Raw genomic sequence first — 23,694 nt, forward strand, 5'->3', positions numbered from 1 at the left:
GGGAGAATGCACTGACATCCCAGTTTCAATAGGTTGCCTGGAGGAGGGAGGGAAGAAGCTTCAGTGGGCTGTCTGGGAGCCTGGGAGCCACCCACAGAGTCAGGCCAGGCAACTGGACGTCCATCGTCTTACCCTGACCATGGCCAGAGCTATGAAGGTGGTAAGACTGAATTTGAATGAAAGTCACAAGACTGGGCTGATTTCCCTCCTCATCATGTGTCTATCTGGCATCATCTGCTAGGGGGACAAGCTTGATCTCAGAGTCAGATACTCAAATCAGTTCTATGAAGAAAGGTCTGCTACCTTATTCCTTCTCTCCATCTTGCCGATAGTTGTCATTTGTGAAATCCCCATCCTGTTAGATATCGGGTACACACACCCCTATTTTAAGCACTAGACACATATTCGTCATCTCATTTCAGTAGTGCCCTAGCACTCTGGAATTTGGCTTTAAGGTTCATCCATTTTGTCATCGTACAAGTATTTATATGATTAGTTTGATTAACATCTGTGTTCCCAGTTAGATGGAGCTGCCTGACAACAGAGACAATGTCATCTTTTGACATTGATGTGTCACAGTGTTTGGCATGTTTTAGGCCCTTGCAGGGGTGAGGGGACAGGAGAGATGTTCATGTCAAGAGTCAAAGGCTTTGGCCTGGTTTTACTCTACTAGAGCTTCTTGTCTCCTTTGGATCATGGATCTCTTGAAGCACGTGGTACAAACCATGAAAACTTTCCCCAGCAACAAATGCATGTACACCGAAAGTTTCTGATGATTCTGAAGCCCATCCCCAAGCCCAACTTTGAGAGCCCCTAAAATATACGGTTCTAAAAACCATTTTTTCAAATGACATTTTTAGGGGCTTTTCCCCAAGACAGAAATTTTTCCTTAAGTATCACTTCTCAGGGTCACCAAGTACATTATTGTATGAATTTATTATAATAACCTTTGTCTTACATTTGCATTTCCATATTTCTGGTGATCTCCTGCATATGGAGTTGTAATGGTAGTGTTATTGCTTCAAAGGTTCTCAGTACATGATGCCATATTACTATGCAGAAAGGCTATACACATTTATACTCTCATAACATGCCAGTACTAGCATTGAGTTGATTTGTTTTTAAATTTTTCTAATTTTATAAATGAAAGGGAGTATTTAATGGGAGTTTTCATTTTTATTTATTTGAGGTCTCGTTTTTCTAATCAAGGTATATGAGCTTATTATGAATATTAATTCTTCATCATATTTGTGGAAGATATCTTTTTTCAGTTGTCTGTTTTAAATTTGATTTATAGTGATTTGATTTACACACATACTGAAGTTTTAAACTTTTATGAGTCACACCTATCTACTTCCTTTGGTAATTTTTAAAAATTATTCTTATGTTTAAAAAATCCCTTTCTCTGCAGATATTTAATAAAATTTGTCTTTTTTTTTTAATTTCAGCTATTTAAACCACATCGAAATTATTCTAGTATATGCCATAAGCTGGTTGCACATGAGCATTTGTTTACCTAAGTCGCCCATTTTCTCCAGTAATTTGCTAACTGTGGCATCAATGGCCCTGTCGACATGCACAGTTGTTTAGGTCATGTGATATGTAAGAGCAACACAACAAAAGAGAGGGCCTTCACATCAAAGACCCTGTAGACTTGCATTTTTTTCCTAACCATTTCCTGGTAGGGGCAGCCAAGCTTCTTGTTCTAACAGCATTGGGTGTCCTATGACAATTTTCCAGCAGATGGAAGTAAGACGTCTTGAGCAAGAGGTGCCTGTTTCTCATTCTCAGAAAGCATGGTATGGACTAGTGCAGCACTGCCCTATTGGCCCAAGGAATCAATGCTTCCCAACAACTCACTTCACACTTAGAGAGTCGCTTCATTAAGGTACTACCCAATGAGATGTTGCCACAAAACACACACAAGCGCGCGCGCACACACACATAATGCCTTGCCTTCTGCACCAGCCATTTTGTCTCTTTCAAACTCTAATGCCTAGAGGAGTATTTGATTGGCTTCAACCTAAAATAGAACCACAGGGCTCTCTCCATTTTCTCTCTCTCGTCTAATAAAGAAAGAAGTTTTTTCTCACCGATTCTAACAACTGGCCTTGCAGATGGGATTCCATGCCCCCGTATGAGTAAATGTCCTGGTGGCAACATGCAGATTAATTACTCGGGAAATAATCTCCCGAAGCAGCTTGCTCCGTAGCCTCTAACAAGGCTAAAAATGATTTGTGCCACCTGTTTACGGTTCCAAGTGCTTGCCTTGGGCCCTTCAAGTATTCTATTAAAAACTTTTTGATTAACTTGGTCTTGGGGCTAACTTTTTGTTTGTTTCTTTGGAGTGAATAAAGAGAGGCTCCACACCCTGGTGCCCGGAGAGCCGCCGGGGTAAATCACCAGGAAGCAGTCAGGCAGAGATACGGGGAGTGCGCGCATTACTCTCAGGTCTGACGTTACCTGGGAGACTCAAGATGTGTCTGATTGTTAAAAACTCCGCTGCACAGGTGTGCGGAGGGAAGCTTACCCATTTATTCTGAGGACATTTGAGCTGTCAGGAGTCGGGAAGAAGGTGGCTTTGTTTTTTACAAGGCTGCACTATTTTTCACTGGTAGATGCTGAGAGGTGATTGCCTGTGTGTATATAGACACATCCCCAGTTCGGACTCAAGTCATAATAAATTTATGTGCTATTTACACACGGCTTTAAATCATTTCACTAAGAGAAGCGTGCAGCCTAGAAATTTAACTGCTCTTTCTGGTGCATAAATGGCGACCTCTTTGGAAAAGAAAAAAAAAAAAGAGGAAGGGAAGGGAGGAAAGAAGCAGCTTCCACTGTAACCAAAACACTAATATGATCGCCTGTTCTTGATTAGCACTTAAAAAAGTGCTCTCCCATGCATGAGCTTCTTTGGTCCTCATAAAATCTCTGTGAGGTAAGAAGAGCAGGAATTATTTAAAGACTGAATTATATATATAATTATCATTATACATATGTGTTCATTGTGTGTGTGTGTGTGTGTGTGTGTAAAGAAACCGATGCTTAGCAAAAGAAGTTGACCTTCTCAAGTTCATGCAGTTTGTAAGTGTTCCAAAAACCCTAGACTCTAAGGATTATGACCTCAGAAATGTCACCAATTTTTCTAATATTCCATGCTGTCTCCATAAACCATAAGGCTTTACCCTCCACTACAGGGCCATACTATATTTCAGGCATATTCTAATAATATTTAATTTCCTAAGTCTTGTGCAGTGACCATAATGTTTTATGTCTCCTTGTGGATTTGGGCCTGGATAGGACAATACCACATCATCACAGATAGAACTGGAGCAAGCAGCTGGACCCCCATAGTCACACCGGGCTCAGGGCAGACATCACCAATCCATCACTGCACACTTGCTCATCGATTTATGTCTTGGGTCAGATAGAAAAAGAGGGTGGGCTAAGTCCTTGTGTCCGCATAAACCACAAGCATGGATTGACCTGAAAACATACTACCCTGAGATTCCTAGAGTATCAAAGTAATAATCACTCATTTTGCTTCATTCTTTTTTTTCCTTCTGAACTTGGAGTTCTCACTGAAGAGTTCTTCTCAAGACTGGTCTAACCAGCCCCTGTCAATTGACCAGAATCAGCGTGGGAGAAGAACCTACTGACCACCATAGCTAGGTGTTCTTACACATGTTGTTCTTGTTTTTATTGATATATTGATATATCAATATATCTATATAAATATATAGATAAATAATATATAGATATATTGATATATCTATATAAATATAGATAGATATAGATATGTTATATAGAGAGATTTATATAGAGATATATATCTCTATATAACATATATATAGAGAGAGATATATATCTCTGTTATATAGAGATATATATCTCTATATAACATATATATAACATATATATAGATATAACATATCTATATCTATCTATATTTATATAGATAGATATGGGAGGTAAGGGAGGGTGCATGTGTGTGTGTGTGTGTATTATATTGTTTCATTCCTAACCAAGTCATGGCAAGTACCGGCCACTACCCCACATCACTAAAACTGGGGCTTAACACATAAAGCTTCTTAGGGCAGAAAAGCTATAACTCTAGCCAAACCTGTCACACCTATTGTAGGGCCTGAGTGAAAGCTATGATGAGGTTCCCAGCCCATCGGTTTGCAAGCGAATTTCAGACGGGACAACTACCTTCCCCACTGAGACTCTACTGCTCTAGTTGGAATGATGAAATAACAAAAGGAGAGAGAGCACTCACCATACTGGTCACTGTGTTATCAGGCTACACTCTTTTAATTCTTTCATAGCACTATTGATTTGTTTGAATATTTATGGATGTCTTCAAAAAATAAAATATAAGCTCCTTGAAGGAAGAGAGGATTTGCCTTATTTCTTGTACAATAATAACGAATGTGGTAGAGCTCCAATAAGTCTTTGGAGATAGACTGACAAGAGCACAAAAAAGAGGCAAGAATGCCTATTTATTCCATGCATGTTGTGAAATAGATCCACTGGAATTTTATAAAGATTTTTAATTCTAATTTAATTTTATGAATTAAATCTTGTGACATTTGAGATAATATTATACCTGCCTGTGATTTTAGGAATAGTCTATCTGCCTACTTATTTTTTTCATCTGTATTCAGCCAACAAGCATCACTGGAACACCCAGAATGTGCCCGGACACCAGCCTGGACATCTCAAGAAGACCTCAGTCCATCGATGGAAATTCCCAGAACAGAATACACCCAGCCTCCCCCAGGCTCATGTCTTAGATCAGGACAAGAAATGAGTTTGGGTAATTCCTTGTATCCTCATAAATGGTAAGCATATACTACCTTTTGGAGTGGATTGCTAGACCATCAAAAGAATAATCACTCATTTTCCTTCATTTTGCTTCTACTTCCTTCTGAAATGCCTCTGCTCTCACAACTGTCTTTCAAACTCAGATATGATAAGCAAATTTCTTCAGTTCTGCTCTTCTTCTTGACCTTGACTTCCTACCTAACTGGCAATTTCCATAGGTTTCTCTGTTATCTTTACACATGAGGAGCAATTTCTGTGGGAAGGACCCAGCCCTGCCCTGCCTGAACGTCTTCTCATCCATATCCTAATTTATCCCTTAATGCCAATGAGACAACCAGCAATGGGACAAGATTCTATCTAAGATTGTCCAGTGTAGCATTCATTTAAAGTAGCAAAGCCCAGGGGTGCCTGGGTGGCTCAGTGGGTTAAGCCTCTGCCTTTGACTCAGGTCATGATCTCAGGGTCCTGGGATCAAGCCCCACATCGGGCTCTCTGCTCAGCAGGGGGCCCGCTTTCCCCTCTCTTTCTGCCTGCCTCTCTGCCTACTTGTGATCTCTCTCTGTCAAATAAATAAATAAAATCTTTTAAAATAAAATAAAATAAAATAGCAGAGCCCAGAAACAACATAAAGACTCTATAATAGCAGAATGGCTAATTATGGTGCTCCCATAACATGGAACACTAAGTAGGCTTTAAATAAGCATATTTAATGGCACAGAGAAATGCTCCTCAGATAATGGTATATGAAAAAAAGCAGACACAAAACAAACCAGCTGTATAACCACACACAGAAATGTGAATCCACAGAGATGAGTAGAAGAAAATAAACCAAGAGGTTAATAATAGTTAATTCTCAAGAGTGGAATTTTCTAGGTTTCTTTTTTCTTTGTCACACTTTTCATACTTTTCCCAATTTTCCTTTTTTCCCCCAAATCCAGGATTTTATAATTATGAGAAAGCAACACATACTGAGAAGGTGTGTGTCTACAGTCCTGGTTTTCAATAGGAAAATAAACATCCTGAAAGGTCAGTGGCTCCCAGGCTTGGAGGATCTGAATCCCTTGACTCGGAATCACTTGGAGTGCTTGGTGCCATGCCCAGAGTTTTTGACTTGGTGTGTCTGGGTCTGGGTCTGGGCCTGGAAATTTGCATTTCTAACAGGTTCTTGGGTAATGATGGTGCTGCTGGTGGAGGAGGACTCTGATGATCCCTGCTGTAGGTATTTCCAGCTGAAAGAGGTACTTTGAGCAGGAAGAAAATTAAGTGTGAGCAAAACTGTCGACTGTGCAAAAGGAAGGTTATTTAGGGAAGCTGCCACTAGCTTTCAGGTTACACTACTACAGCCACGTTCCAGAGATCATCAAGTTGCTACTTATATCCCAGGGTCAGGAAACTGCCAGAAACTGCCACCGATTTCGTAGCTGCCCTTGGCCCTGAAGTTGTGACTGACTGGAGAACTGGGAGTCCACGCAGAAACTCCTATCTGCTAGAGTCCACATATCTGCCTTACCACGCTCCATGCCAGAGATGGAAGCGTCTCTTTTCTGCCTTCCAATCTTTCTGAGAGCTTATCCCCTGGAAGCCAGGGAGTCTGAGAAGTGTAAGTCTCCAGGCTGTCAGCTTCCGAGATAACAAGGGAGAGTATAGATGTGATGGGCAATGCTGAGGGACAACACATACCTATGCAGCGTGGGGGCAAGGGAGGAGAGGGAAGGTAAGTGAAGGAAAGAAAAAGAAAAGAGGTAAGTGGGGAGAAGCAGGAAAAGAGAGGAACCAAGGGGGAGTGTGCATGGAATTTGGGTGAAATCAACGGTTAGGGGATGGGAATTGGTAGTAGCATAATAGGGGGTGGGGGAGTGGGGAGTGGACACAGGGAGAAAGGGGAATGGGTGCAGGAGGCCAACAGCATGGAAGGAAAAGGGTGCACTGGAATCAGGTCCAAACTATGTTAACGGAGAGATCAGCAGTAGCTTGGATCAGAGCATGGCCAGTTCTGGCTTGAAGTTCCAACTGAAACAGAAGGAGCAACATTTCCTGAAAATAGGGCAAGGGCCCTGTTTTCACCTTGGACCTTAAGTGCATGCACGCGGTTTAGGTGAGCAGAAAAAACTGCTCTTAAGACCGAAACAGCAGGGGCGCCTGGATGCCTCAGTCTTTGAGCCTCTGCCTTTGGCTCAGGCCATGATCCCAGAGTCCAGGGATCGCTCCCCATATCTGGCTCCCTGCTCAGTGGAGAGCCTGCTTCTCCCTCTCCCTGCCCCTCCCCCTGCTTGTGTGAGCACTCTCTCTCTTTCAAATAAATAAATAAAATATTAAAAAAAAAAAAAAAGACCGTGAAACACCATGTGGATGGAAAGCACCACCATGTTTATTTTTTTATTCCCAGGTGGTCATCTCAGAATTACCGCTGAATCACTGGGAAAGCAGGCATAGGGCTTCTGGCGCAGCCAAGGGAGGTTAATGAGGCGGAGGAAGGCAGGTGGAGGAGCGGTCACCTGCCGCTTTGTGAAGGGCTCTGGCTCCACCCTGGCCCAGCCAGCCTGGAGAATGGCCCTGCCCCTTGCCACTGCGCAGGTACATGATGCGCACGGAAAGCCACGGGCTTTCTCCCCTTTTTTGGCAGAGGAGGCCCTTGATATGCCAAGTCCCCAAATGCATGAAGAGGAAGCTTTGGGACAGGATTCCCAGGAAAGCTTGGGGCTTTCATGTCCTTGGGAAAGGAAGGGACATCTCGGGGGAGGGGGCAATAGCAGGAGGAAGCCCAGAGCGTTCCCCAAAAAAGCACTGCCAAAAGCTCTCAAAGTCGAATGATGGAAACTTTCCTAACAGTTACTGATCAAGGAGGCGGAGGCTCAGAGGGGATGGCAGTGGGGTCCTCAGACAGGTTCCTCAGCAATGGTGATCTAGGCCGATCCCCTCTTTCGAAGCCAAAGCTGCTGCGGAAGCTAAGGACGCTCCAGTCACGGCTAGAAAGGACCATTCTGAGCAGGGCCAACGGCCTGGGACTCGCCTGGGGTTCCCAGTATCCTTCAGGTTCCCTCGAAGCCCTCTCACCCATATGGAATGACAGAAGGAAGCACCAGGCCTCGCCTTTGGGGCTTTCTGTGGGCCAGGCCTCCCCTCAGCCGGCCAGAGAAGCCTCAGAAACAAGCCACACTCAGCTTCGCTGTTGCTGCTGTCACCGTACTGTTTATTTTCTCCATTCTGTTTGCTCAGTAGTCCCCACAGGGCTGCTGACAATGGAGCAGGCACTTCTCCACCCCACCCCCCAGCCCATCTTTTCCCCCAAATGCAAACAAGGACAATGTCTAGCTTCTACCTTCTGCCCAAGGTCAAGGGTACTGCCGAGACTTTCGGGGCTGCCTGGCCTCAGCTCTCTCACTGTCCCCAGCCTGCGTGGCAAGGTAGGCCTATAACTGCTGGGGAGAGAGAGGGGTCTGCTGCCTTGAGGCCACCCTAAAGACCATCTTTATTCTATTTGTTCTCTGACTCTTTCAGAGGCTTTTGGGGTCACCTTCCTCAGAAGAGGGTGATAGTCAGTAAGACTCATACGAACTTTGCAAAGGAATAAATAGCAAAGGGAAATTTTCCGTCCAGGTATCACGGACCTCATGATCACTGCCTTCTGGAGTTTGGGGCTGAAGCTAATACCAGATTGATCTCTTGCTTTGTTTGGTCCTTGGGTAGGGGCAGGTACATGTGGCAGTGGAGGAAAGACTCCGGGACTGTCTTGGGGCTATCTGGTTCTCTGAGAAAGTACTTACTTCCACAGAATGTGTGATCCTGACCATGGTCAGAGGCAGTGAGAGACTTCGTGTGTTTTTCCAAACAGACCTGTGCCATGCTCCTTTGTGCCCACCCTTGGAGCCCTAAACATTCTACCTGGCGCATTGACTTAGTGGCCAAACTGTGTGGCCTATCACACATGACTGAAGAGACAAAAATTGATGAGCCAAACATTCTGCTTGCTCGTCTTGTCCTGTGGCTCTCGCAGAAAGAGAGATTTCCTGCAGCAAGTGGGGACATCTTCTCCAAGGTTCCCAGGTGGTGGTCTTGTGCACCCGGGCCCCGCGGAGCGTTTTCTGGGGCTGGCTTTTTTAGGCAACATCATTCATGACGTGTCTCACAGATTTTGAAAAGGCTACAGGGTAATATCCCGTGGATTTAGACATTTAAAAGGCATTTTTTAAATGCCAAATGTCTGTTCTCTGCCTGAAAGGGTGAGCTTCTGCGCTTCATTTCCACTCTCACTCCATGGGGGAGGGCTCCCGTGGAAGCCACCAGCACACACGGAGAATAGAAACTTGGTTATTATGCACCCGTTTTACTGCAAGATCTGGGCTGATGGGGCTGATCAATTTACAACCTGTCTCTAATCTACCTGCGTTTAAAAAACTGATCATGGACCGCAAGGCAGCTTTGGACGTGCTGTGACAAGCTCAGAGGAGGATAAGCACAAGCCAAGCAGGCACACAGCTCTGGGGGAAAGGCACAAGGGGGGCAGAACATGTCTGCTGAATGAGATCCCTGTTCTCATTTGCACGGGGCTGACCCATTTCCGGGACGCCATTTTCCATTTCTGATACTGTTGTGTGCTTTGTTATATTACCCCAACATTTGGCAAATGGTTTCCAAGTTCAAACATTTGGTATGATTTTATGCCAGGTGAACGTGGAGCTGTAAGCAGGCTCGGGATGGATTCGAAAAGCGGGCTATGAGGGCGCTGTAATTTGGTCATGGATCTTTTTGTGCAGTAGGCAAGCTGTCCCTGGAATGCTTAATCCACACAGAGGAAGAGCTGCTATCGGTTTCAGTGGCCCACAGCCTAAGACAACGGTAGGTCCAAAAAAAGGCCCTTATCATTCTCACCAAAGACCTGGGGATCTCTGAGCTCAGTTTCTTTCAAGGGGTTCCTGATTTGGGCCTGCTCACCTCATGCATATAAAAATTTGCTAGTTATGCACTGATCTCCAAAGATACAAACTACCTATAGACATAAAAACTAAGAGAAATGACCATACATACGAGAGAACGGACATATGAAAGTAGGGGACCATGGGAGGATAGGACCAGATACTTGAATCAGCTATGTAATCCATCAACAACGATTGATTGAGCAACAATTATTCCGAAACACTAATTGAGAATTTCCATGGGCCAGGCACCATGCCAGGTACTAAGAATACATTAGTGAATAAGACACTGGCCGTATCCTCAGGGAGCTCATGGCACAGCTGGAGAATCTGAGAAGTGAAGCAACAATTACAATACACAAAGATAAATGCCAGAATGGGAAAGTTCAGGGAGTTTCTGTGGAAGCACAAAGAAGGGTAGAGGAAGGAGGTCAGGAAAACTCTAGGCCAGGTAATACCTTCTGAGTTCTGAAGCAGAGAAGATAGCCAGTCAGGGGTGAGGGATGGGCATCAGACTGGTTTGAGACCCTCTGTGGTGCAGAACATCAAGTGTCAAACGAGTAGGTTACTGGAATTCAGAATTCAGCAGCAGCCATCACTTGCCACATTTTCAGAGAATGTGATGTGGGTCTTAGATTATCGGAGAGTTTTATCTAGGTAGGCAAATGAGGGGGAAGGCCTTTTATTACAGAAAAAAATGTACAGGAACAAGAAAGGACAGGAGGGCTTAGGACTCAGTATGTGGAACACTCATTCAGTAAGAGTTCATTGAAATTCTGTAGGACAAAGTAATCTAAGACACACTTGTATCCTAGAGAGCAGGGGACAGTAAACTCCGTATAAAAAAAAATATTTTAGGCCTTGTTGACAATATGGAATTGGCCTCTGGGCCACAGTTTGCTGACTTTCGCTCTGGAGATGCACACTCTTATTAGGAACAAGTTAGGTATGCAAATAATTATAATGCCAAGATGAATTTTCCTGGAGTCTTAGGGGGTAAGTCTAGTCATGGGAACTGGGGTCAAGTTGTGGAGGGTTTTGAGTGCCAAGATCAGCATTTGGATGTCATCTTATAAGGAGTGAGGCACCACCGATGACTTGGAGAAAGGGGTTGTCTTTTGGAAGATTAATGTTGCAACACTGTGCAGAATAGAATAACGTGTAGAGAGCCTGGAGGCAGGGAAACTTGTAGGCACTCTAGAGCGGTGTTCAAAGCACCAAGAGAAGAAGTCAGATTCCGCAGTTTGTAGAGGAAATGGAGCAGAAAGACAAGAGTGAGAGGCACTGAGCATTGTTTAATAACTGAGTATGAGGCCAGAATGAAATAACGGCATCAAAGGTAAGCCTCACAGGGACATTTTGCTGGCTAAATGGTGACTCTGAAAAAACACATGCTTAAGGCTGGGAAAGGAGACTGGCTTGAAGGAACAGATTTGTTTACGTTTATTATTTATTTATTTTGGGAGGAACATGTATGTGACAAGCAGGAGGGGCAGACAGAAAGGGAGCAGGAGAGAGAGAATCTTGAACAGACTCTGCACTGAGCACAGAGCCTGATGCGGGGCCTGATCTCATGATCTTGAGATCATGACCTGAGCTGAAACCAGGAGCAGGATGCTTAACCAACTGAGCCTCCCAGGTGCCTCAGATCTGTTTAGCTCTACTATGCATGTTTTTTTTAAAGATTTTATTTATTTATTTAACAGACAGAGATCACAAGTAGACAGAGAGGCAGGCAGAGAGAGAGGAGGAAGCAGGCTCCCTGCCGAGGCTCGATCCCAGGACCCTGGGATCATGACCTGAGCCGAAGGCAGAGGCTTTAACCCACTGAGCCACCCAGGTGCCCCATCTACTATGCATGTTGATTGGAGTTGACAGTGTGATTTTCACAGAACACCACAGGTCTAAAATACCAGGAGGAGAGCTCACCCATGTGGCAAGACTGCAAATGTAGAATCATGGAACATCCAAGAAGCATCAATAGCCACAAAGGCTAGAAGGATGGGGTGCCTGGGTGTCTCAGTGGGTTAAGCCTCTGCCTTTGGCTCAGGTCATGATCTCAGGGTCCTGGGATTGAGCCCTGCATCGGGCTCTCTTCTCAGCAGGGAGCCTGCTTCCCCCCATCTCTCTGCCTATCACTTTACCTACTTGTGATGTCTGCTGTCAAATAAATAAATAAATAAAATCTTTTTTTTTTTTTAAGTCTAGAAGGATTATAACAGTGAGCATGAATGGAGAGTAGTCGTTATGCTAGACATTGCCTCAGACATTTTACAAGTGTTATCTCCTTTAATTGTTCCTACCTCCTTCCAAGGGATATATTGTTACCCTCATTTTACAGATGAGGAAAATGAGCCTTGAAGAAGGTAGGTGATTTGCCCCCAGTTGCACAGTTAGGAAGGTGTTAAAGCGCAATTTGTTAACTGCGTCTGCCCTATAAGGCTGTACTCATGGCTTCAAGCTGCACTGCTTCTTGCTTCAGGGGTTTCTTTTTTTTTTTAATATTTTATTTATTTATTTGACAGAGAGAAAGATCACAAGCAGGTAGAGAGACAGAGAGAAGGGGAAGCAGGGTCCCCGCTGAGCAGAGAGCCTGATGTGGGGCTCGATCCCAGGACCCTGGGATCATGACCTGAGCTGAAGGCAGAGGCTTTAACCCACTGAGCCACCCAGGTGCCCCGCTTCGGGGGTTTCTGACCTTGGTGCAAAAACTTATCCATGAGGCTGCCAAACTCAGGGCTTGTATTCACTCTGGGGTTCCCAATGTAGATGGAAAAATACCTTTTCTCTTTTCTTTCCTACATTAACCTAAAATCCAGATGGGCCCTGCTCACACATTTACCCATCCACTGCACATCTGAACTTCTCCCTGGATGTCTCCTCACCGTCTTCCATCAGAAAGAAGGCCCAGGGACAACCAGAGTGACAGAATCCCAGTCTCTCACTTACAGGTGTAGCATCCAAACTTCATGGTAATGACCTCTTCCCACTTCACCTACTCTGGGCTGCCGGATGCCTTACACATGTTCCTTCATGTCTTAGCTCCCAGTGGTAAGGTTGCAAAAGATGACAATGACTCTTCCTCTTCCTGCATCTGTGCCCCTTGAATGTGACTTTGAAGCTTCTTCCATCAAGAGGTAGTCTATTTCCCTTCCCCTTTGATCTGGTCTGTCGTTGTCGTTTGCTTTGTGACTTGCTTGGACCATGAGAATGTGATGGAAGCAAATTTGCCAGTCCCAAGCCAAGGCTTCAAGAAGCCTTATGTGCATCCACTTGTTCTTTAGGGTCCCTTCCCCTGCCTTGTGAAGAGCCCAAACTAGCCTGCTGGTAAATCAGAAACTACATGGACCAGAGGTGAGTAGTTCTGTTGTCCTGAGCAAGTCCCAAGAACATGAGAGAGCTCAGCAAGATAGGCCAACCCCGCCCACCCAACACCCAAACACACAACAGACTGTGGGTATCTGAAAAACCCCCCACTGAATCCAGACTAAATTGATGAATTACAAAATCTTGAGCTAAACAAACTGTTGCTTTTCTTTTTTAAACTAAGTTTTGGGGTCTCCGAGCAGTAGAGCTGATACACTACTTTTCACACTCAAACTTCAGTGAGAGCTATGTTTCAACAGCCATCGACTATCCACATTTCACACTAGACCCTCCTGGGTTTCACATATTTAAGGTTTCAGAGACTCAGTGGCTGGCCTAAGGTTGCTATGTATTAGCCCCAGAACCGAGAACAGAAGGCAGAACCAGGCTAGCCGTACCTCTAACCAGAAGGACACTCCCTCACAGATGAAAGGGCTCTAATTAAAAGGCAGGAAAGATCAGATACCTGCAGAGTTCACTGCAAAAGGTATCTAAAAACCTGACTCCCAAAGTCGCTTTGCTTCTGACTATTCATACGTCAGAAGACTAATTAACTCTGACAAGTTGACCACTGGAACCCATTTCCATAAGGGTGACATGATGATGGATGGGTCCATGCTGTTACAATGTCATTGCTAAAAAAGATGTGAGGAGTCCAAGTTCCAGTTACTTAGATGCACATACAATACAGAGGTCTCTTTAAAGCCACAGAACCACACTGCAACGGGCTGACATGGGTCACCGTTTCTGTATTTAAGAGCCCCATTCATGGGCCAGGGACATACTGAGCTATGCATGCTAGGCCCTCTGTGTCTGGCATTGGGAATGAGACCCAACTATATCTTGTTGCTTTAGGGCTTTGAATATCAAATGGGGAGTTGGTGTAATAGAAAAATCCAACCAAGAATAGTATTTTCCTATTTCTAATATGGGATGTGTGTGTGTGTGTCTAATGCTGCCCCACCAAGTGAAAACTACATGTCATGATTAGCCTTGTTTCATCACTAAATGATCTTTATTTTGTGGGGGGGGGGGGAGTATTTGGCCAGAGGTTGGTCTCAGTTGTGGCTACCTACTTGAGAGCAGAGTCTGGAAAATGAGTCTCAAACCCTCTTAAATCTAAAGTCGACAAAGATTTTCTTAAAGAGCTAGATGGTACATAATTTAGTCCTTACAGGCCAAGAGGCAAAAGCAAGTATATTATGTAGGCATTTATATAACCATATAAAGCGAACCCATTGAAAAATGTAAAAACCATTCTTAGCTCACGGACCCTAAAAATTAGGCAGCCAGCCAGATTGATCCACAGGCCATAGTCTGCCAAGTTTTGCCTTAAATTAAAAAAAAAAAAAGGTTAGATTTCTCACTAGGGTAATATTTCTGCAGGAAAAATTCTCTTACTTGCAGAAAATTTGTCTTAGGTACAGAACTCTGATCACAAGAAATTTGAAAAAATAAGTTAATATAAAATTATATGCAATAATGTATATGTATAATATTTAATATGTAAATATACTATATTACATATTACATATAGTACATTGCATTACATATACTATATTACATACATACATATTATATACATACATATACTACATATATTACATATACAAATATACTATATTACATATACACTATATTACATCATATTACATAAATATACTATATTACATGTTACTATACAACAGACTCAATATAACATATTCTGTTAATTAACATAATTAATAGAATAATACATGATAATAAATTATATATAGTAATATATTAGTGATTTATTCTCATTAAAATCACAAACTGTTTTTTTCCCCCCTCAAGTAAAAGTTAAAGTTCCTTTATTTGGCTCCTATGTTGCCACTAACTCACAGCTCACCAAAACCATCCCATCTTATAAAACAAGGGCTTAGGATGGGGTGAAAAGCTGCTTGTATAAAAATGCAGCAAACACATTGATTTTGTTATTTGAAGTGCATGGAAGGGAGAGTTTTGGAGTCTCATATTTGACTCACCTACTGATCTTCTAAATGTCTTTCTATGAGAAAACAGCATATTCTGTAGCACTAGCATTTCTAATTTAAAATTTTTAATAAGTAGTGCATTCACATGATGCAAGAATCAAAACCTACTCCCACTCCACTATCACCCATCCTGTAGATAACCCTACATATGCTTCCAGGTTTCTTTATGCAAGTATAGGAATAAATCCTTGTCTGTCTCTTTTTATTGTCCAAAAGATAGCTTATTATATAAACTATTTTGTGCCTTTAGCCCTCTCTCCCTCCTCCCTCTATCTATACGTGCGTGCGCGCGCGTGTGTGTGTGTGTGTGTGTGCTGTATTTATAATCTGTCTTGGAAATTTGTCCATATCAGTACATAGAGATATGGTGTGGATTTAAGGCAATCAATATTAAGCAGATTTATTTTGTAAATAGTATATTTGAGATGTTTTAACTCTATGTGGGGAGAGAAATGAGAAATCAACCTAATTTTTCCAAACTGTCTCCAAATCTATTAAGTCAAAGCTCTTTTTCTCACCCAACAGTAGTTCCCTTAACACCATTTCAACTCGATTCCAAAACTTGACAATTACTTCTGGTTATTAAAAGTCACTTTCAGTTTCTAAGAATGGTTGAAAATCTCACTCCACATACTGTCACACGGACTGGACTTGTGTCTCTAGCGGCTTAGTGATGGGCAGTCTGGTGGCAGGGGACAAGTAGCTAAACTCACACTCTTCCCCTTTCTCTTTGGTGTTGGGGCAAGACCAAGGAACAAGGTAGGCAGTAATTTCTTCTTATGCTGCTGCCATGGAGAAGCCATAGCCCTGGCTTAATATAGATAAGTGGTAGCTGTTGTCTTGGGCAGTGGTGGTCAGTATCATTAGGAATAAAATGCTGTTATGGGTAGCAGAAAACCTAAATAATAATGGCTTAATTGAGAAAAGGGTAATAAACCTAAAAGTAGATAATCTGAGGCTAACACAATGGCTCCACAATGCTGTGAGTGAATTAAGTCTGCTGTCCTTTTAGTATGAGCCTCATTCTCATTCTCACAGAATAACTGCTAGAGCTCCAGCCATCACATCCAAATTCCAAAAATGAGAAAGAGGAAAAGAGCAAAAGGAAGAAAGGATCTTGCCTATAACGGAAAAGCAGAAACTTCCTAGAAATCCCAGGCAGGCTTCTACTCCTTGGCCGGACCTGTTTTGCTTGAACAACCTGAGCTGCAAGACAAACTAGACAATGTAGTTCTTAACCAGACATATTGCTTCCTCTAAAAATAACAGGGTTCTCTTAGCAAGGAAAAATAGAAGGGGCTGTCAAGTGGACAAACAACAGTCTATCACAGAATTCCTTACAAGATTTGGCTACATTTTCCGGGGAACCACCATCTTGTGACCTTCCAGCACTCCTCCACTATCCATGTGTTCTTGCAGATTGATAACTCTCAAGCTCATTGACCTTCTAGCACCCCCATGTCCAGAGTCTACTGGCATGTGTAGGATGTGTCCTCAGCCCTTCTCAGAGACCAGAAACTACAGCGAATGCCCTCGCTGCCCTGTCTGCCTGGCCATCTTGCCAGCCCAGCCTCCTCACTCCTGCCTCTTGCCCCTGCCCCAACGGTGGAAGCCCAACATTTGCAAACAACTCAACAAAAGTGGGAGATTTGAGTAGCCCAAGCCTTAGAAGGGAACATTTAGGGACTCTCTCGCTTCCTTTCACAAACATTGCACTTCCCCATCCCACCCGGTGCTCCTCCGATATTTTCTGGCAGGTGATCCTAGTGGTACAGCTGCTTCTGGCCACAATCATTGGTGCTTTCCCGAACTTAGACTGTCACTGATTTAGAGCATTTTATTCCCAATCTTAAGCTTTCGACGAATTTCTGGTATAAACAGAAAATCCCCCTTGGCTCCCTACCTACCCTGTTATCCTTTATTTGGTTTTTTTCACTACCCCTGGCCCTCCCCCTCTGCTCCCCACAACACATGTCCCCTCACTCCCCCGTGCCAAGCAGTTCCAGGTTATCCTACTAGTCTAACCTCCAAGGCCATAATTTTTCTCACAAATATTTATAACCACAGAGGCATCACACACACACACACACACACACACACACACACACACACACTCTCTCTCTCTCTCTCTCTCTCAATCAGAAGGAAACTGCATGGCTAGAATTAAGTCAAGTTAATGGGTTTGAAATCATTGCTGGGCTTTGAGACGCCGTTTCTACCCGTCTAACAGATTTGGGGGAGGAAGTCATTATCCAGAGAGCTAAGATAATCCATGCCACAAATAAATGCCCAGTTTATGTTCCCCTGTATTCTGCACTTTGTTTATTGAGGACAGACGGATGAGGAACTCGGAGAGGGCCCAGGGGTATGTGCATTAATGCCTGAAGCAGCTCTGGGAACCAAAAAAGCAGATTCTCAAGGAGCCTTTCTGTCATCTCCAACCTACATCTCCAGGCTCCCTCCCTCATCCTCTGCTGCTTCTGAGCTCCCCAGGGACAAATCAGCCTTCCACCTCAGACTTTAATTCTTCAACCATCATAGCAATTTGGGCTGCTTTCACCCTGAATTCCACAACTGAGCAATATTTTCAGCTATTCCAAACTATAATCAGGAGGAACCAGTTCGAAAATGCATGCCCGGTGGGAGGACTTCATGGAGGCAAACCCATTCCGAGACCACGGAAGGAGTTCCTGCCCGTCATGGTTCCTGGGCCTTGTGGAGCTTAGCGCAATGTAGCTCAGTCCTCAGGAGCTGGGTCTGGAGAGAGGTCCTGCTGTCCCTTCTGATCCCCAACCACCCTGGAACTCTTGGCCAAGATCACAACTTATGTGTTGTCTGTACATGGGCAGGAATATTGTTTAATTTCCTACTATAGACCCGGTTACCTAGAACAATGCTGTCACACAAAGGCACAATTGATTTGTGTTGAATGAATGAGTGCCGGCCCCAGGCGAGAGAGCCTTGGGACCAGGGCAGAGATGCAGCTGACTCAGCTCCAGCTGCTGGAGCAAACTGGGGGCTGCTGAGTCCCACTTAAGTGCACACACCAGGAGCCAGGCCACAATCCTACAGAAATCCTGGTGCTGGGACCACAAGACTGCTATCAGGGCTATCAGAGCTGTGCATGCGCAGCCCTGGTCCGGAGCACAGAGGCCCCCTCCCCTCCCTTTGGCCTCCACCACCTGGTTGTGGAGGGTTTGCAGTGTGACTGTTGCCTCCGGCCGTATTACACTAAGTCATCGTAGTGCAGTGTCTTGTTCCTAAACAAACAGTTCATCTCGCTTTTTACAAAAAGTGAAGATAATTCAGTTCAGTGATCAGGTTTCCAGATGAATCAGTTGGTCACTGAAGATGGTTCATTATTGTACCAAAAAAAAAAAAAAAAGAAGAAGAAGGTGGGGGAAAAAAGACAAGGCTGAAAAGAAGGCTTATGTGGTTTACAGTTTGGAACATTTCTTTTCTGAACCTTGAGAAATTTTCCCTGTGAGGCTTAATACAGCAGAAGCTAGAGTGGGAAATGCGCTTGTCAGCGATCTGAGATGCCAGACAGCCGAATAAATCCAGCCTAGGTTAAGATTAACACTGTCTGAAGCCAGGGCTTCTCCATCTAATCTGTAGTCAGAGGGCTGACCAAACATCCTTTCATGCTGCCTTTTTTTATATCCACGGCAGGAGGACAAAAGGAGAACTTTACATCGTTGAACTTTAGAAGCTCAAAAGCGTTATCTCTGCTGAATGGAGAAAATGATTTTCATGGAGGGCCAAAGCAGCACCCAGAGGACCCCCAAATTTTCTTAAGCCAAACTCATTCCCATTACCTGAAGAGCTTCTGTGGAGACTGCTCAGGGCGGAGTTTGGGGTGGGGGGACTGAGAAGGGTAATTGTTGATTTAATGAAGGGTAAAATACTTAACAATTAATCTTAGCATTTTTAAAACCTTGAAGTAGCTCCCTGCTGCGGAGAGTTGGGAACTGGTTCCCCACTCCCTCCCACCCCCAAATTCATATGTTGAAACCCTAACTGCCAATGTAATGATATTAGAAGGTGGGCCTTCAGGAGGTTAATTCATTGGAGATAAGCTCAGGAGGGTAGCGCCCCCAGGATGGGCTTAGTGTCCTTACATTGAGGAGACACATCAGAGCTTCCTCTTTTCCCCCTATGTGGACTCAGCAGGAAGGTAGCCCTCTGCAATACCAGAAGAGGCTCTCTCCAAAACCTGACCATGCTGACACTCTGATCTTGGATTTCAGCTGCAGAAATGTAAAGAAACAAATGTCTCCTTTTTTCTTTTTTTAACTGCCCATCTGCAGCATTTTGTTATAGCAGAGGCTAAGACACTCTTTTCACATTCTGAACACGCTCTAGGCCTACAGGCTTGAATGACCTCCCTACTTAATCTCCCCCTAACTTTCTCTGTTTCAGCGCATTGGCCTCCTAGACACACCAGGTATACTCCTACCTCAGGGCCTTGACGTTAGCTGTTGTTTTTCCTGGAATGCTCTCTTCCAGGGACCCACAGAGCCTGGCTCACTCCTTAACATCCCTTAGGTCTTCATTTCAATGTCACCTTCAACAAGACCTTCCCTAAATATCCAAAATCACAACAGTTTAGCCCATTTTACTTGTCCTCTTTCCAGCATTTATATATATTTCTCTCACTCAGCCTTGTTTCTTGCCTATCTTCCCTCCTAGATCATAACTTTCGTAAGGGCAAGTATTTTTGTGTTTACTACTATATCCTGAGCGCCCAGAACAAGACTTGATATGTAATAAGCTCTCAATAAATTTTTTTAGTGAATGAAAGAATCAGTGAATGAATTTAATCCCAAATTTACCTAAACCTGAGGCCTAGACTCATCCACACATATTGTACAATCTCCATTGTGTTTGCAAAGTAGCCATTCTCTTCCATGTAGATCTTGCACATGATTCCATGGCTCTGCTCCGGGTTGCCAGTGGAGGGGGCCAGATGGGAGGCATGCTACCCCCTCAACAGCTCAGGGTGAGAAGGCCTGAGAGAGAAAGCCAGGCCTGGACAAGCAAGAGTATGGAAAGGTGGACAGAGCAAGTATCCAAGATGGTGTGGAACTCTGGGCTCTCCTGGGCCTCTGAACAGGAAGCGCCATAGCGGCAGGGAATTCAGATGTCAGTCAAACGCTCACTTCCACAGAATCTGCCTGCATTTGACAGGACTCTATTCCAGGGGTCAAGGGCAGAATTCAGCTACTAAGGGAGGAAACTGACCAGAAGCATGGAAGCTTCTAAGCTATCCTTAGAAGAGTAAGGATAGGTAAGAAATCAAGAGCGTCCCAAGCAGTCCGCCCTGGAGCATAGGGGACAAATCGCCTGGGGGGTTCAGAGGGACTCATGCCTGCACTTGGGAAGTTTGGCTTTGGCTCTGACTGCAGTGAAGGGACCTGGGTGGGAGGATGCAGGGGAAGCAACAGGTGTCCTGTTTGATCCCTATGCCCCACTAGTTAGAGAGTGAGAAGTGACAGCCTCCTTCTGTCATGTTTCCTCCAGAAGTAAAATAGGTCTGAACCGGGGAGTATAGACATTTCATGGATGTAGCTGGGAGAATGTGAGAAAGACAGAGGAAGGAGACAGAACCAGGGTCATTGATACCGCTACAGCTGTTCTAATATTATTATCATCTTACCCCCAAGGGAAGCTTAAGGAATTGTATTTCTTCTCTCAAGAATTGCTTCTAATAGCGCTCTCGTCATTTTGCTTTCTTCTCTACTTCTGCTGCCCTATTTGTCTAGTAGACGAATTTAAATTTGCTATTTTAAACACTACTGCTCTAATGAAAGCTTATCCAGGGTCCAGAGGACTTACCCACCCCCAAAGTCAGAACTAACATTCCATTCAGAGTGCAAGCTAGTGATGGTGGATTAATTAATTCTACTTTTGAAAAAAGAAAAAGGAAAACCCTCGTCTTTCCTTTAGAACCACAATAAACTACTGCTTTATTTTTTGTCAGTTTTATCAACCTTTTTTTGTTTTTGTTTTTTTGGGTTTTGTTGGTTTTTTTTTTGTGAGAGCTGGGCTCAGCTTTATTGTTTCCCCCCCCCCCCCCCGCCCCCCGTGCCCTTTCAAGTAAAAAGAACTTTAATTAACACTGTTCCTTGCCTGTTAAGAGCCTGGCTTCTGAATAGACTCTTCCTGAAAAGCCCTGAGTGATAGATAGCACCCCCCAGGGCTGTCCTGGGTTTGCAATTGACTATCTTGGTGAGGGAGCCTGCTCTCCCAGATGTGACAAGCCCTCAGAGACTTCTGTGTTGATAAAGGGACAGATGTTTGAAAAGCGAGTGACAAAGGATGGATTAAAAAAAAAAAATACTTCCCAGGCTCTGCCTCTTCCATACAACTTAATGCTGCTCGGTTTGGATCTGTTTCTTAATCTGGGGCTGAAGAACTGACTGTTCATTCACTTTACAGTTTCTGGGTGCCCTACTCCAATGGCTACATCCAGGGCACCTTTGGGCCAAGGATGTCCAAGCCACTCACAGACTTCTGGTCCTTCTCATAACATTCTTTCTCTCCCTTCCCCAAGGAGCTCTCTGTTGTTAACTCTGTGCTCTAGGGAAGAAGATCAAAGACTGAACTGGTCATGACTTTTCCTGAGTCACTGAAGTTTATGTGGGTCCAGGACGTAGGCTCACGCTCAAGCCAAGTGCCAGGGACGAGCTAGGACAGCTGCCCCTGCTTCTCCTAGTCCAAGGCAGCCAGAGCCCAATTCCCTGAGCACAGACAGGACCTGAGTCCCTCTGAGCCTCCCAGAGTGACATCTAGGTCCTGGGATGGACCATTTGGGAGGCTCTTGATTTCGTATCTATTCCTACTCTTCTAAGACCATCTGTATAAGGTATTCGTGCCTTCCATTGTTCTGGTCAATTTTCTCCCCTAGAGACTGAATTCTGCCTTTGACATCCAGATACCATGCTTCTGGTGTCCTTGAAGCAATCAAATTCATCTCATAGCCCTTGGTTTTGGCCATCCTGGCACAGTCAGACTTGGGGCACGCTCCCCAACCACACTGCCGCATCAGACCCTTCCCTTTCCCCTAGCCCCGGCCGGGCGGGAAGAAGCACTTCAGAGCACAGCCGGACACCCCCAGTTCTTCCACCTGCCTAGCTGTTACATCGCATGGTTCTCGCCTTCCCGAGGGGATGTTTCCGCCACTCAGCCTCCTAGAACAGAATCCCCTTCTCTATTTCTTTCCTGAGCAAACCAAAGCCAATTCCCAGCCACCTTATCTCTGTTGCAACTTTGCACGGATTTTCAAGGTGGATTTTATGGTTATTCACAGCAGAGAATGCCGCTAGCTCTGTGTTTTCTTCCATCCCCCAAAAGAGCCAGGCTTGACAAAGTAATTTCGAACAACTCCAGCACAGGTTCGTACCAGCAGGAAGAACATCAGCAGTTCATATATAATATAATAAAAACCACCAGCTTGTTTTCTCACTGGTAGCCTTGTAGCCAAGTGCTAATGAGGTCTTCTGCTGAATTGATTAGGTCTATTGGCTGGGTTTCTAATACTCAGGCTGTTCCACAATTATAGAATACCTGCTGCTTTTCTGTCTTTCTACCTAATCATTACATTGCTCCTTAAGTCAAGGTAAGACAATTCTACCCACTCCTCTATTTGTAGGTAAAGAAACTAAGGCATGTTACATAAAAAGCCCATGGCAGACATAAGCCAATGAGCTTTCCAGGTCCACTAGGGCGCTCTACCCACAGTCCTCTGCTACTGGGCTCCTCTGGTCAATCGCATCGGGCAAACCAGTCATCCCACCCCCTTGCAGAAAACTCCTGAGAGCACTATATGATCCCACCATAAGGCAGGTACCTAGAACAGTTCCCTGCCATCCAGGCTGGCCAGGGCTTATGAGGCCAATTGGTGGGGGAAATTGGCCAGATAGGGCTGAACCCATCATATCTTCTTTCAGAGAGTGTGAATTCAGAATATACAATGGGAGGCCGCTTTTCCTATAGGAGCTGCTGAGCTTGCAAAAGCAGAGACAGAGTAACTGAGTACCTAAGAGGTGGAGCTCTGGTGGGCAGAGCCTGCCTGCTGCTGAGGGGTGCGAGGGGTAGGAGGGAGCTCCTGAATGCATTAGTGGGTGGGTTGTAGACTCTTCCTAAGCATCCTTGGGACCATCTGAAGTTTCTGTCTTCCCAGTTTCATCACGAATTCTTACAGCCAGCTCTATGATTAAAGATGAGCCACCCACTGCCATCTGAATGAACTCAGTGAACACATCAACCACATTGACAATAAAAGAATTTAAATGTCGGTGTTTTGCTTCCTAATGCATATTTCACTAGAACCACAGATGATGTTTTAGAATCATAGCATGACTTACCCTTTTAAAATTTGCAGGTCCCCATCTCATCACCCTTCCTCAATTAAATCATAATCAAATTGGTTGCAATGGTTAATATATGTGGAAGCAGTGATACTGAAACCTATGATTTTGAAACTTATGATTGACACATGACAGGCTTCTGGAGGACAAATGGGAGAAAGTTTCCCCAGGAGGGCTTGGCTCAGGTGCCTCAGATCTGTA

This window comes from Lontra canadensis, unplaced genomic scaffold, assembly GCF_010015895.1.
Source record: "Lontra canadensis isolate GAN:19392208 unplaced genomic scaffold, GSC_riverotter_1.0 scaffold10, whole genome shotgun sequence".
In the NCBI taxonomy this organism is placed as follows: domain Eukaryota; kingdom Metazoa; phylum Chordata; class Mammalia; order Carnivora; family Mustelidae; genus Lontra; species Lontra canadensis.